This window comes from Aricia agestis, chromosome 4 (genome assembly GCF_905147365.1).
Source record: "Aricia agestis chromosome 4, ilAriAges1.1, whole genome shotgun sequence".
NCBI lineage: Eukaryota > Metazoa > Arthropoda > Insecta > Lepidoptera > Lycaenidae > Aricia > Aricia agestis.
The window spans coordinates 1,155,611-1,172,341 of NC_056409.1; the positions used below are offsets into that span (position 1 = coordinate 1,155,611).

The 16,731-nt window shown below is 34.2% G+C and overlaps 1 long non-coding RNA gene across 1 annotated transcript; it reads left to right on the plus strand.

The window, feature by feature from the left end:
* Positions 1-10,517: 10,517 nt before the first annotated feature.
* Positions 10,518-11,671, plus strand: LOC121725935. The gene is made up of 2 exons (XR_006035462.1): positions 10,518-10,727; positions 10,840-11,671. It is a non-coding gene; the product is annotated as an uncharacterized LOC121725935 (long non-coding RNA).
* Positions 11,672-16,731: the final 5,060 nt, after the last annotated feature.

The following is a 16,731-nucleotide window of genomic DNA, read 5'->3' on the forward strand; positions in this document are numbered from 1 at the left end:
AATATCGATGAAAATGAATTCGCATTGCGCGTGGCCAGCGCTCATCCCGGGGGTCCTGGGTTCGAGTCCCGCAGGCAGAACAAAAAGTTTTCAATGTTCCTGGGTCTTGGATGTGTATTAAAATAAAATTTCAAAAATCTTAAACATATTTTATGTATAATACTAGCTGTTGCCCGCGACTTCGTCCGCGTGGACTTTAGTTTATAGCGCGCGGTGTCAACAAAATTTGTGTCAAATTTAAAAACTTTTTAATACCCTGGTAAGTGCTTCCGGTGTAGCGCGGCCCTTAATTAATCAAAATACCCAAAAACAGCTATGCAGTGTGCACATAATCTATACTAATATTATAAATGCGAAAGTATCTCTGTCTGTCTGTCTGTCTGTCAGTCTCGCTTTCACGCCAAACGCCAAAAGTATCTCTGTCTGTCTGTCAGTCTCGCTTTCACGCCAAACGCCAAAACTTCCGAACCGATTGTAATGAAATTTTGTATACAGATAGTCTAAAGCCTGAGAAAGGACATAGGCTACTTTTTTACTGGAAAAAAGGGTTGTAAGGGGGTGAAAATGCGTAAATTTGTTCAAATTAAGTTAGTTCCAACAATTCATAATAGATGGCGCCGTGCGTCTTCTACATCGCGCTGACGCTTGCTCAAAAGTCTTTCTATAAGACGTGGTATCATCTTTTTAAGTTTAGATTTTTTTCGATTGTTATATCTATTCTACGGTATTAAATAACTCAGTACTTTATCTGCAGTGACGTAACCTTAAATCTATCAATGATAAATAGTTTATGGGTAAAGTTGTGTAATTGGAGGGCTAAATAAGCTTTAAAATTTGGCATAAAGTATAAAGTTTAATATAAAAAAATGAAATACTTATTGTGTGCACACTGCACAGCTGTATTGATTTAAGGGGTACCAGGGTTTTTTTTATAAAAGCTTTTGACACCAATTTTGTTGACATCGCGCGCTATAAACTGAAGTCCACGCGGACGAAGTCGCGGGCAACAGCTAGTCGAAAATAAATCCATATGTCGGACAATACATCGCAAGTAACTTCCTGTCTATTGTTTTCAATCTTGCTACAAGAATAGCCATGAATGATATTTAAAAAAAAACTCCCAAAGACGTTATGGACACAGTAGTAAGTGTTTTTAAGGGAAATTGTTAAGTAAAAAAGTGTGTTACACCAAAGGAAACTAATCTACATAACCAGTACGCAATCAGGCACAAGACCTTCGTGGCCAAGGCGACGGCCTCGCCTCCTGGCCCCGACGCCATAGAGGCCTCTTATCAGCGTTGCCAGACGTCCCGATTTTGGCGGGACGTCCCGATTTTTTCATCAAAATTAAATGTCCCGCGCGGGACAGGCTCAGTCCCGCTTTTCGGGGAAAGCCCGACGTACGTGCAGCGTCAAGCGTGCTGAGAAAGAAAGGAGCGTAATAAAAATAAGAGTGTGGGAGGTAGAGGGGTGGATTTTCTTTGGCTACATTAGTTATCTATATTCTATTGTCACGTAAACATTATTTTTACGCAAGTAAAAAGGTAAAAATTTAAAAAACTTTTGATTTTATACCTTTTTTTACTTTGTCCCGCTTTTGACTGAAGAATCCCGCTTTTTCACTCAAAAAGTTCCAAAGTCCCGACTTGGCAAAAAAAAATCTGGAAACGCTGCCCCTTATGTACCTCACCTATATAATATTGTGCTGTAAACATAATCAAGTATAAGGCCCACTAGACATTCCCACCACCGTATTTCCTGTTTAGCCAGGATCGACAGCGGTATCCAACCACGAAAACCCTTTGACACAATAGACATAACTACCAGTAGTTCGACTGCAAAGAAACGGACAGGATTCAATATCTGTGAAATTCGTCGGGTTTCACTAGGACTATGAACGGAATGTGCCTCGCGCTGGCTGATATAATTTATTTTTAAATATTTAAAATAAAGATTTCAAAATTGGATTCTGACAATTTTAATCGCATGTGCCAAAACACAAACAACAAATAACAATACGACCAAAGAGGAACACGTCCAGCGAATATGTCATAGTTTTAAATTCGTAGGTAATAAGTTAACAACCCTAGCGACGAACTTCGTCATAATACGTCAAATTTAAAAATTTAAACATCAGTTCTAAGTCCGCATACTCTATAATTCTGTCTACTCTGCCTTTGATATGATCTCAGTGAGCCCGAGTGACCTTCTGAAGCTGTCGTGAGACCCGCAACGAAAATAATCAGAAGAAAATAGGAGGAGTAGGAAGTATTCCAGGCCTACCACACATCCTCAAAAAGTATCGTCTGGCATCGACAATATAATCAATTTTAGGCATGTACTATCAGAGAAGGTGATTCCTATGCAAATCGGGGACCCAAGTAGTTTGGTCGCGTTACGTCAAACCCAGCTGACAGATCACAATTAACATTGAATTGACATATTCGACCAAATAACGTTCGTCTGTCAATTGCATAGGAATCAACTTCCTCGATGGTACCTTCAAATGAAGGAATTTTAATGTTTTTCATCCTGTAATTCTCAATATTCAGCTATTCGCAACCGAAACGTTTGGTGAACTCTGATTTTACAACACGTTTCGTTTCGCTAGCAATACACGAGAAATAAATAAAATTGCATTTCAATCAATCAAAAAATCATTTGCATTGCGTAAACCACACGATTCGCGTCACTATTACGTAGCCGATAAGATCATTAACGGCCTGTGAAATGAATGACGTGGTGTACTCATAAATGTACAGATGTTATTGCCAATTACCTTATCTTAACTGTGATTTCATACTGACTAATGGGTTTAAACATCGAAAAATTATGCTATAGAAAAGTAACTGAGTCAAAAATGATTCCACGAAGTGCGCTCCAATACCACCAGTACCTTAAAGATTAGGTGGTTGTGGTACTCGTGCCGGTCATATAATTTTCATTGCCCCTGCTCCAATTGGTTGACAGCAAATGCAGGAGTCATGGCGGTCCACCGTATGAGAGCTATAATTGTTTTATACGTTATTCGGTTACATTTCACATTGTATTTTGATGGGTGTAATAGTTTAGGTAGAAAGCGTTATCGACAAATCAACCGTGGTCCGTGAAAGACGTTTCGTGGACAGAATTAAAGTATATGATATTCTGAATCATGCCAGAATACGAAGAAAAATTAAAGCAATGTTAAGTGTAAGTATAACTTATGTTACTATATTTTAGTCATAGATGTGTTATAACTATGTTTATTGTTTATACCATTATTAGCTACATATTATTATCAAAGTATTAAGGCATGTCTAAATTGTTTTATTATTATTATACGCTTAGTTATACATACTAATCAATATCGAAAACGTTTAACAATTTAACTGCTACTCGTCTATTTAACTTATCTTGTTATCGTTGCTATTTAATCTTACAAGGCATGACGAGGCAAATATTTTTGTTAAGTACTCTATAAGAATTTATTATATTTTGAAGATCTATCTTACTTTTCTCATTCGGAAATCAACTAAAAATTATTTTGGCTAACAATAGCTTTGTCCACACTGCCTTTTTCTGTTCGTCAAGGGCATGCGTTATAGCGCAGTCAACATCCAACTTGAGGCATGCCCGCGACGCATGCCCTCTGACCGTATCCAAAACTTCAAAAATGACAATATTGGCGTTGCATTCCTTGACGCATTCAATTATTGAATGCACCAATATGTAAAGTTGATGACGAAAATTGAAGATGAAAGTGCACAGTGTGGACGTAGCTAATAAGCTTCAAATACAATAACCGCTAGCACGTTTCAGAAACTTTTGTTTTGGAAGTTCGCTACATAATTAGCTCGTACGCATACACGTCGACAACAGTAAACTACATTGTTCCACGAGCCCTCACCGCTCACGTGCGGGTGTCTGGAGCAGCATCACGTGTAGACATTATACAACACTCGTGTCACGTGGACCGTGGTATAATATTATACATAATATTACAAACTAGTTGTCAATCGCCCAGCCACCCACTGGTACGCAATATTATGATGGCGTACAAAAGGGCACATTTTCCATACACGTTTAATGACCAAGTGATAATTTTTTTAGGAGCCTATGCTGTCCCACTGCTGGGCAAATGCCTCCCCATTACCTTCCTTTTTTTTGGAACGTTGTTTATCTTACCGCGCGTTGCGCCTTGCGGGGGCTAGACTGAAAAAGGTGTTACGACACTTTTTTATTAGTACCTGCATGGTAGGGGCAGAGGGCGTTGATAGTTTAGTTTTTTTTTATATAATATTGAATCTTAAATACTGTTAGACAAATAATACACGGCCAATCTGTCATCATTTGACTTAATTAATCTGAGGCTTGCTTCTCACTGCGTGTGATATCACAAGCCGCGCCGCGCCGAGCCAGCTATTACGAGCGAGCACGAGCCACAGCCCACAGGCGAGCACAAGCCACCCCTTCTCACGGCGCGTTATATCACAAGCCTTTCAAGTAAAATTAAACTTTATTCACACGATAATAGATATCATTTTGCTCTAAGTCACTACGTTAAATAAGTAAATTTTAATGAAATGCAACTTTATTCACTAGGCAACTAGGTTGCATTTCAATATATGCCGCTAATTTTATTATATTAAGTTTAATTCCTTTATTGTTGGTGAGTGGCAGTCTTCCACCGTGCATTTTTTGTGTAACATCCTGCCATGCACTGTAAAACTCAGGAATGAACTGCCACCAGTATTTGAGGACCAATACACGCCATAGGAATTTAGTCCTAGACATCAGGGTATCCCACCCTGGGACTTAAATCCCTCTGGCGTGATAATTCTACAACACCAAGAATGAGTGTTAGTGAAAAGAGTTTCATATTAGTTAATCACCTATAATAAAAATCTTCGTGCTAGCTATAGCGCGATGTAGCCGCCAAGCAGCAGCATCTGTTATCAAATAAATGAATTACAATTAATTTAATAAAATTAGCGGCATAGATTGAAATGCAACCTAGTTGCCTAGTGAATAAAGTTGCATTTCATTAAAATTTACTTATTTAACGTAGTGACTTAGAGCAAAATGATAACTATTTTCGTGTTAATAAGTTTCATTTTACTTGAATTTTTGTCGGCGTGGCGCGGCTAGTGATTTCACGCGCTGTGAGAAGGGGCCACCTCTTCTCACAGCGCGCCTGCTCGCCTGTTTGCTCAAGCCGCGCCTTTGAAGTTACCGACTTTCATCGGGTCGGGATGCGCCTGCACGAGCCACGCCGCGCCACCCCTTCACACGGCGCGTGGCTCGAGCGGGCGCGGCGCGGCTCGTGGTAGCACGCGTCGTGAGAACGCAACCACGCCACCACTTTCTTCGGGCGCGAGGCTCGAGCTGGCGCGTGATATTAAACGCGCCTGCTCGAGCCAGCCCGAGCCACCCCTTCACACGGCGCGTGGCTCGAGCGGGCGCGGCGCGGCTTGCGATAATACGCGCCGTGAGAAAGCACCATGAGACTGTCGCAGGAATTATGTCCAAAAAATAATAAAGTCAATATTTTGATAATCTAATATATAAAATTCTCGTGTCACAGTTTTCGTTGCCATACTCCTCCGAAACGGCTTGACCGATTCTCATGAAATTTTGTGAGCATGTTGAGTAGGTCTGAGAATCGGCCAAAATCTATTTTTCATACAAAAAAAAATTATATGGCAAAACAGCGTTTGCCGGGACAGCTAGTAGAATATAATATCAATAGAAAATCGTTGAAATTTGAAACTTGTAATTTAATTATTTTTTTTTGAGGTCAAATTTCGACCATTGGGCGATCTCTAGTATTGAGAAATAGACTCCTATAATCTTATATATAAAACGCGGGCAACAGCTGCCCGCGACTTCGTCCGCGTGGACTTCAGTTTATAGCGCGCGATGTCAACAAAATTGGTGTCAAAAGCTTTTATAAAAAAACCCTGGTACCCCTTAAATCAAAACAGCTGTGCAGTGTGCACATAATATTTCATTTTTTAAAATTAAACTTTATTATATTATGCCAAATTTTAAAGCTTATAACGGCTTGACCGATTCTCATGAAATTATGTGAGCATATTGAGTAGGTCTGGGAATCGGCCAACATCTATTTTTCATACCCCTAAGTAATAAGGGTTGTGCACCCTTAATAATTTATATGGCAAAACAACATTTGCCGGATCAGCTAGTATTTTATAACTTCGTTCCATCCGGGTGCCCCACACCTCTCAAGTTTTTCCTTCCATTCATCCGCCAACGTCGGCCAACCTGGCTTGTATGTGTCAAGTTCATCGCGCCATCTTTTTTGAGGTCGGCCACGGCGGCGTCGTCCATCATCAGGTACCCAGTCTGTGGTCTTTGCCCAGCGGTCAGGATGCATGCGGTCAGTTTTTGATTTAACTTAACTTTAATTAAATGAAAAGTTAAGCAGAAAAATTAAATCTTTGTCAAAGTAATCATTAAATTTCTTTAAGTCCATTTATAAATTTGTCACTTAGAAGTCGCCCTAGCATTTCGATGATAAGTGTTTTCTACAATCTCTAAATCTACATATATACGTATAAAATACTTATTTTCAGCCAAATCGCAAAAGGAAGTTCCAAAAGTCATAAGCTCCTTTAAAGCTTTATAAGCCTGCGTGTCCTTCGTCAGCTTTGGTTCCGATGTGTCTTCTCGAAAAGCTTTCGGAGCTGACGAAATTTCACAAACATAAAACTGAATCTCGCGATTATTTTCTGGAGATGAATTAATATTTTTATTTCGGGAAGTACATAAATTGTCTGGATACGTGGTAGGTCTGAATCAACGTACGTCGAGATATATTTTTATACCCACGTCCCCACGTGATAGCACATGTAAAACCTGTTGAGTGATTTACGGTATTAACCCGCAATTTTTTACATAAATGTAGATCGTGAAAAGTAAATTGATATTAACCATATCAAAGGAAATAAACACTTCATTACAGTTTCCGAGAAAAAGTAAGGTGCAAAGAACAGATGACGTGCAAATTTTCAGCAAACACGATTTAATAATCCTAAATCTTAAGATTACTATAATATATCGTACAGGCTAGTCTAACCGATGGAACGATTGCCACTGGTATTTGTAGGTACACTTCTTGTAATATCGATTTAGTAGAACCTATAAGGAACGTGCCCACACAATATGCTGTTAAATAACCTGTCAATTCAGCCTAGTTCAGTTTTAAACTATAACTTTTAATTATGGCCTATATACATCATTAGTAATTCTATTATCTCCATGTAATATTAGCGTTATATAAATCAGTGTTGCAATACAAAAAATATGACCACTATCATTTCCAACGCTTTTAAACTGTGTCCCAATTTCGATTGACGTCAACTTCTTGAAACTGGCGCTGTGCGTAGGCGCATTACAATTTTACGACGGTTACCAGAAATCACTATTGATTGATATGATGTAAAAATATCGCGGGTTTTATGTGTGTTATCCTTGGGTGTTATATATATACATATATACTAAACTTTTAAGTGTCTGTCTGTGGATCACTTTATGCTGTGGATTAACTTCAAAGTTTAGGGTCTGGTATTAGTATAATCAGGTTTAATTCGTGATAGACAGATGTTTGACATAGCAATTAACAGGAAAAACCCTATGCATACATAATAAAGCCCCGCCTGGTGGTAGGTAGTAGGTACAAAAAAAAATATCGACAGTGTATTATTTTAGTACGGTCTGTAATTTCGGATGGAATTGCGAGATTCATGTTTTGATTACTTATACTAAAGTAAGAGTATTCGGAGGAGGAAGATAAGATCTCAGAAGTAAAAAGTATTTTTAACCGACTTCCAAAAACGAGGAGGTTATACGTTTGGCTGTGGGTATTTTTTTTTATGTATGTTCAACGATTACTCCGCCGTTTGTGAACCGATTTTCAAAATTTTTGTTTTGTTATATTAGGTTTCACTCCAATTTGGTCCCATTTTCTCAAAAGTGGTGACCTGATGATGGGATCCATGAGTAATCGAGGGAACTCCTCAAAATTCAAATAGTTTCCATTTTTTTTATGGTTGTTTTTTTTTGGTTTCATATGAAGTATTTCAGACATATTTTACCAAAAAGTAAGATTTTGCACCAGGATACACCATGGTTCGAAGGTAGTGAACAGAACTCCTTACTCCTTATAGATACATATTTGGGGGTTTTGGCGTTGTCTTAAGAACTGAAAGCTTATACTACTATGCAAATTTAATTAATCATCATCATCATCACCACTATTCCACCATACGTCCATGAGTAATCGAGGGAACTCCTCAAAATTTATATGGAAACATATAGTGATTTCGATTATATGAGAAGTATCCTAAGCATATGCTACCAAAAAGCAAGATTTTACAATTAGATAATATACTATGGTTCCGAAGGTGCTAAGAGAACTCCGGATTCCTTATAAATACAAGTTTGCGGCTTTCGGAGTTGGTTTAAGAACTGAAAGCATATGCTAGTATGCAAGTTACATTCATCATTATCATCATCACTACCACCAGTCACTAGACCATGAATCATCTAATTATAACCCTATTATTCGTACTTTTAATCGTCTTTAAGATCGAAACCCGAATTTGTCGAACGAGTTAAAAAATTATGATGTTATGTCAATGTAAATGATTCGACCTCGGTGTTTAGGTTACCAAGTTAGCTATTTGATCATGAGATCTTTGAGGTATGCTAATCTCCTTAAAAATTTATACGGACGATTATAGTTATATTTGAGCATAATATTATATTATGTTGAGCATAATATTGCACTGATAAGTTTTCATTAGTGTAATGATAGAAAGAAAGTCACTGAACAGAACTTTAGAGCCTTTAAAGACAGGCGTATGAACATTCCGAATTCGGCTAAACCTCAACTATTTCTGTACTCAATCTTCATCATTTTGAAGTCGGTGCCAGTTCCAAAAGTTTCAAATATTCTGTCAGAGAACTGAAGATTCAGCTATATCTGGTACCGACTTCAAAATGATGAAGATTGAGTACAGAAATAGTTGAGGTTTCGCCGAATTCGGAAAAAGGCACTATTAGATAGGAAAAATTATTTAATACTTTTTAGTTCATATTATATGGATGTTATTATTGTTTTTACTCTGGAAGTCGGTTTTAATTTTTTGTTAAAAATAATAATATACTATCCTCATAAATATTATAAATGCGAAAATGTCTATGATCTGTCAGTTACCTCTTCACGCCCAAACCGCTTAATCGATTTTGTTTGTTATTTGGTATGTAGATACCGTATAGCAATATGACATACTAATATTGCTATACTGTGGTAGATACCTACTTTGAGTCCCAGGAAAGGACTCAGGATATTTTTTATCCCGGAAAAATGAACGGTTCCAGCATGGTAATCGAATTTTGACGCAACGGAGTTGCGGGTGTCATCTAATATTTAAATAAAACTAGCTGTCCCGGCAAATGTTGTTTTGTCATAAAATGATTTTCCCTATTTTCCTGCTTTTCTCTTGAAGTTTTTTCTGTTTTTTTTTCTATAGACCTCACGGAACCCGAGACCTTTCCAACGAATGCAAAACCGTAGAAATCGGTTCGTGCGTTCTGGAGTTATAGCGTCAGGAAGGAAAACCCGACTTATTTTTATATATTAGATAGGCTTAAAAAGTTTTAAGCTACAACAGCTATGAACTGATCTGGTCACATCGTGTTAGCAGAAACCAAAACTATTGTTTAGCCCACTTTGTAACTTTTATGGTCTCCTCAAGAAATTAGAGCCAAGAATGCGCAGAGGGAACTTGGTGTTGTAAGTCGTACGTCACTCGCTGTGGGGCTTCGTGGAATATGTATTTCCGATGCTTATAAATCATGCTGCTTACGAGAGAGTAAGATAATAAACAAAACTCTGAAAGATCTAATTATACTGTCACAATAGTATGTTATCATGTCATAATAATTAGATTACAATAAATACTTCTGATGATTTTATTTTATTGAACACTACTTAAGACATTTAATGGAATCTGAAATGGTGTAGGCTCTAAGGTGCGAATACCACAGAAATTGAACGCGCTTAGTGCACACTAAACCGATTCTAAACTTTGACTGGATTTTCCAAACCGTAAGGGGGCTAATGGTGGAAACAAAAATTTCCACCAAAATTATAATATAAAAAATGCAAGTTGTTGAAATCCATCCACTCTTAAACGCGTTTAATAATAATAATAATAATAATAATAATAATCATTTATTTGCCAGAGTGAAATGTACAGTTAGATGGTCTTCATAATAAAATACATAATCATAACACTCAACTAAACTAATAGTATGCAAATGTCATATTTTATAAAGTTTAGTCTAAAAGGTGAAGGAAAGAAGTAGAAGTACTTAATACTAAATGTCACATGTCATTAATGGAGAACTGTCAGAAATAAGTACCAACGAAAAAATCTTTTACTTCATAAAAACAATTATTTAAAAGCCATTCATTTAATTTTCTTTTAAAAGGAATGAAACTTAATTTTTCTAAATCTTTTGGCAAGTTATTATAGATTTTAATAGCCATAGAATAAGGACTTTTAAGAAACGTTGTGCTGCTACATTTGGGCATGATTAATTTATTAGGATAACGTTGTGATCTTTTTGCAACATTGTTATCCTTGTTTTGTACAAAGTATTTTGGATGTTTTTTAACAAAGATGCACATGTCTCTAATGTACATACAAGGCAGCGTAAGTAATTTCAATTTTTGGAATAAGGGTTTGCAACTTTCAAGCGGCCCTACACCACAAATTGCTCTAACACATTTTTTTTGCAATTTAAAAACTGAATCAAATTCAACAGAGTTGCCCCACATTATAAGACCGTAAGATAAGATGGATGACACATATCCGTGATATGCACATAGAGCTGCCGATATTGATACAGTCTTTGCTAAGCGTCGCAGTGCATACACGAACTTGTCAAGCTTGCTACAAATATAGTCAACATGTGCTTTCCAGTTGGAGTGCTGGTCAAACATAAGTCCTAAAAATTTTAATGATTCCACTTCCTCTACAATAATGTTGTCATAAGTGATTTTCTTGGGTATCTGCATTGCATTATAATATTTAAATTGCATTATTTTCGTTTTATTAAGATTAACTTGTAAGTCATTTTTGATCAACCATGATATTATATCATTGAGTGCATTTCTTAATTCTTGTTCGTAAAATAATATGTTTTGGCATTTGACCAAGATTGTAGTGTCATCAGCAAACAGAATTTTTAGATGTTTAGTTGCAGTTGTGACGTCATTTATGTACACCAGAAAAAGAAATGGACCAATCATACTTCCTTGTGGAACTCCTATGTCTAAATATGCATACCTAGATTTATAAGTTTTTTTAAAATTACCAACAATTTTTGTAATTACTGTACACACCTTCCGATTACTTAAATAGGATTTTATCCAGTCATATGCCTTGCCCCTGATTCCATATTTTTCTAGTTTAGCCAGTAGAATGTCATGATTAACTAAGTCAAAAGCCTTGGTCATGTCTAAAAATATCCCTGTGATAGGTATTTTGTTATTTAAACTTTCATGTATTATTTTGCTCAAATAAAAACAGGCTTCTGTAGTAGAGCTATTGTCTCGGAAACCAAACTGTTCATTAGCTAGCAGATTTTCTGAATTGAAGAATTTTTTAATACGTTTTAGCATGACTTTTTCAAAGATCTTTGCTAAAATCGGAATTAAAGTTATTGGGCGGTAATTATTTATTTCAGTTTTATCATCTTTTTTGAACAGAGGCCTAATAATTGAAATTTTTAGTCGACTAGGAAAGACACCTTGTTCTAGTGATTGATTTATAATTTTGGTAAGTGGATAGCATAATTGTACAGCACACTTCTTAATAATATCTGTCCGTATCTCGTCATAACCCACAGAATTGGTATTCTTTAAAGATAATATTATGTTATAGACTTCACGAGGATCTGTAGGGTGTAAGAAAATTGTGTTTTTATTCGTGTTGATCGGACAAGTATTTTTTTCGTTTGTACTTTTCCCTTTCTTTGGTCTTATATTTCCTATATTAGTAAAATAGTCATTAAATATTTTGCAGATGTCATTAGGTTCAGTATACACATTCATATCTTTCTTAATATACGCAATGTCATTATCTTCATTATTATTTCCTAAGTTTTCATTTATTATCTTCCATCCTGCTCTGCACTTGTTTTTTTGATTATTTATATATTTAGTGTTTTGTATTTGCTTTGATTTGTATATACATTTTTTTAGTAGATCATTATATTTTATTAAACGCTGTTTTGTATTGTAATTATTTATTTTTGAGATTCTACATTTTAAATACATTTTTCTTTTTACCAAACATGATTTTTTTATACCTTTAGTTAGCCATAATGTTCGTTGTCTATTCTTGTTATTACGTACTTTTATCAGTGGAAAACATAATTTATAAAAAAGGACTATTTGATCATGAAATGTATTGAATGTAACTTCCACATTTTCTTCTTCCCTTAACTCTGAAAATGACAAGGCTGAAATACATTCCTTAAATTTACGAATATTATCAGCATTGTAATCTCTTCTAAATTCCCAGGTGATGTTTGATTTTGGAGTCTTCTTTACTTTAATAGTTAATGTCTGAGCAGTATCATGATCAGATAGAGCCAGGTGATGAATATTTGACTTTGTCATTTTGAGATTGCTAACGATTAGGTCTATGCAGGATGATAATCTCGTAGGGCATGTTATGTGTGATGTTAGATTGTAATTTTTTAGTAAACTTCGTAATTCACGGGTGTTTTTGTTATTTTTAAGAGTGTCTAAATTCCAGTCACCACATAAAACTATACTTTTTTCTTTTCTTTTTTTGTTTGCGTCATGTAGTAGTTTATCTAAGTTTTTAAAGAATGAATATGTATCACTTTGAGGTGTTCGGTAAATACAAACAACATATAATTTATGATCCAGTAATTCTATTCCACAGCATTCAAATTCATTCGCTATTCCCATATTTTTAATCCATTTTATTTCTTTACAATTTAAGTAATTATCTGTCAGTATGCATGAACCCCCTCTTTTAGCGTTTCTGCAGAAAGCAGCAGATAATTTATATCCTTGCAACTGAAGTAGATTTTCCGAACCTTTCTTAATAAATGTCTCTGTTAGACATATAACTTTTAGGTTATTTATACTTTGTTTTTTTAAATCTAGTAAGGATAAGTGAAGTAACTCTGCTTTATTTATAGCCCCAGCTATATTTTGGTGAAAGATTGTTAAGTTCTCATCGAAAAAAATCTTCATTGCTCGTTTGTCCTATATTTAAATTCGATAACTTATTACTATTATTAATTATTTTGAAGTAGTATGGTATTGTACCTTTGACATTTTCTTTATATTTATTTATATTTTTATCTACTACTTTAGGTGCAGAAACTTCTTTGTTAACCTTTTTAAAATAGAAAGTTATTTTATTCCTTTGTAAGTCCTCAGTTTTAGCCGTTGTTTTTGTATGTTTGATTTTATTTGTGTTGTAAAATGGCAAATAAGTATTAACATAGTCACTATAATCGATATTAAAATTTATTTGTTCTGTTATGTCTTTTATGTAGTCATTATAATTTTTGTAAAACCTTTGTCCTTTAATAAAGGTGGTGTTTTTGTGCAATTTTAGGAGACACTGTATATGGTTATTTAGTGTCTCGATCCTAAGATAATCATTTGATTGTACTTCTAGGACATAGACACGTGCTTTACGAAGCTTATCTAAAGCGAGTGCTAGATTATTTAGAAAGCTACATGGATTTTTTTCATTTGTACCTACTCCTAATATAACGACATCTCTCTCTGTCATTGTATATTTTAAAGATTCACAACTTCTAAGAACTTCACTACATAATGCATTAGGTTTTATAAAAGAAAATATGTTATAATAGTTGTTATTTTGTTTTTTATTTCTAGTGTATCTTAATCTTTGAGATAACCCACTTACATTTTGTTCACCTAATATATGTATGTATTTCCCTCTTTGGATTGACTTTCTTTGAATATCATTCACTGTTTTTTGTTCCCTTATGAGATCCTGATTTGTTTTTTCCTTATCATTAGTTTTATGCGCAGAAGTTTTTTCATCTTCTTGAAAGTCAATTTTTCTTTTAACAGAATAGCTATTTATGTTAGGACGCTTTTTATTACTTTTTTTGATACTGCTAATTGGTTCTGAGTGGATTTTACTCAATAGCTTTAGTTTCTTTTCCAATTCTTGTATTTTTTTTAAGAGATTGCTATTTTCTAATAATAACTGTTCTATTTCTTTATGTGCTATGTCTAGTTGAAGTTGTACATCTTTAAATTTATCACGCAGTTCTTGTAGTTCCTCATTCATTGTAACAGATAGATTTGGGAGACTGCTAATTTCTGGATCACGGCTTAATGATGTAGGTGAATTAAGTGAATTATAATACATTGAGTTGTCCAAGTTTGCATCCTCGTAATTCAGACTATGCCGTCTCCTTATTGTCACATACTCATCATTATGATTGGCCCTGAGTTCCATTCTTTGTGGTGTAGGAAAAGCAACAAGGTAAGCGACTATGATAAGCAGGAATGGTAAAAAGAAAAAAAGAAATGAGAAACAATTAAATGTATATTTCAAGTGGTTTCACAAATTAGGTAGGTATAGTAATTAGACACATGCAAGATTTTAATAAAACAATAAAAATAAAAAATAAAATACAATGTCAATATGTTACAATATAATTATTATTAATATAATAGTCAATTTGTTTATTAATATAGAAATTAGTAATAATAATTAGTAATGTCAAAATTAATTAATATTAAATAAGTATATTAATTAAAATGTATAACAAAATGTCATAATCTATAATAAATATTTCATGTCAATGTACTGTATAAGAAAATTAAAATATTTAATTACATTAAAATGTCACTAATCATAAAAATTATTAAAGAATTAGTAGGTAATATTAATTAGTAGTCAAAATTCATTAAATTAAAATGTAAAACAAAATGTCATAAGTAATTTATAATAAATATTTCATGTCAGTGTACATAATAAAATTAAAATATTTAATTAAGTATATTATATAATGTCACTAGTCATTAGGTATAATTTGAATCTACTTTAGTGTTTGCCGTTTCATTTATTATTATTTGTACTTACAAAATTTTATACAGCACAATCTCACGTCCAATTCTATGGTGAAATAATATAGCAAATAACTAATAATGGCTAGCGGATTTGGGTAGGTACTTACTTCTGATTAACAAATAAACAGGTACTTTTTATTTTAAACTAACAAAGTATGTTAGATAATATATTTTCAAATTCTAGAGTAAGATGTATGTGAGAGTATATTCCAATTGAAGACAAGTTTGTTTTTGCTTTGGCACTTTGCTTAGGTACACGCTTCCCTTATAGTATATTCTTGGTTTTTCTAAGTCCAAAACATGCCATTTAAGTAGTTTTCATGCTAATAATATGTTACAGAACATTCCATTACAGATTTTTGATGTGAAAGTACCATAATTATGTTACAATACAGGAAAAGTAAATTTTGTTTTAGATCACTTTACTACACACTTAACTTAAAACTTATTCTATTTATATAGGCTTTTGAACTTCAAACCACAAACAAGTTTTCATGCAAGTTATTAGTTTTAAAGTACTTAAATAATTTTACTTAGGTTTTGTTTTTTATTTCGTCATGCTTATTCCTTTAATATTTTACAAAATTACAATCTTATTTCTTAGGATATCAGATAGATCCGATTGCATGCATAATATTGTACAGTTCCTTTAGGTGAATTTTGTTTCACAGAATATTATTATCAATAATTTACCTTACCTCAACCTTTAACTGTATTTTAACTGTATGTACGGTACATATAATAAATGATAGAAAACGATGTCAACATAGTATGTACACCTATTTTTAATACAATAAACAGCAGAGTCCGAGAAACTGAAACGAAGCACACTGAAAAGCTGCAATGAAGGTTCTTTTGTATCTTGCAATTTTCTGATTCCTGTTGGATTCCTGTCTGTTTAGACTTCCTCCCGGTGTAGTTATATTGGATGGGGAAAAAAAAAATGTTTTCGCAAGAGCAACTGGGCTTCTGGGAAAGTTGTTTTTAAATACTTATTATATTTGTGATTGACCTCTTAGTAGGTACTTTCTCATCGAAGCAGCTGCAGTGTAGCATATAATAGTGATGAAATTATCTTGCGAGATATATATAGTTTATAACACCGGATTGCATTTCACTGACTTTTGTATTTACTGGTCTGTTCATGAACTAAACGCGTTCACAGCAAATCCGTAAATAAGCAATAAGCTACACTTGGCGCACTTGCTAGACGCATGATATTGACTGGCTCCTATCGTGTTTATTGTGTTTTAAATATATCCTAGTTTTTTATTAATTTAAAATATTATTTTTCTACGTCACATTTTCACCAATTTCTTATCGCCAATACATATTTAGTTACTCCAATTATACCATTTCCAAGTAAGCCTAAGCATACTCCTTACTTGGAAATTGTTTAGAAATTATACGATATAAAACGAGACACAATAGATATTCTATTGGGTCTCGTTCACCGGTGAGTGTATGGGACTTGATGAATTAATAATGGAACTATAAACGTTCTAAATTCTAATACAATCTGAACTTTCTAAATGTCTAAGCCTGGGTTTCAA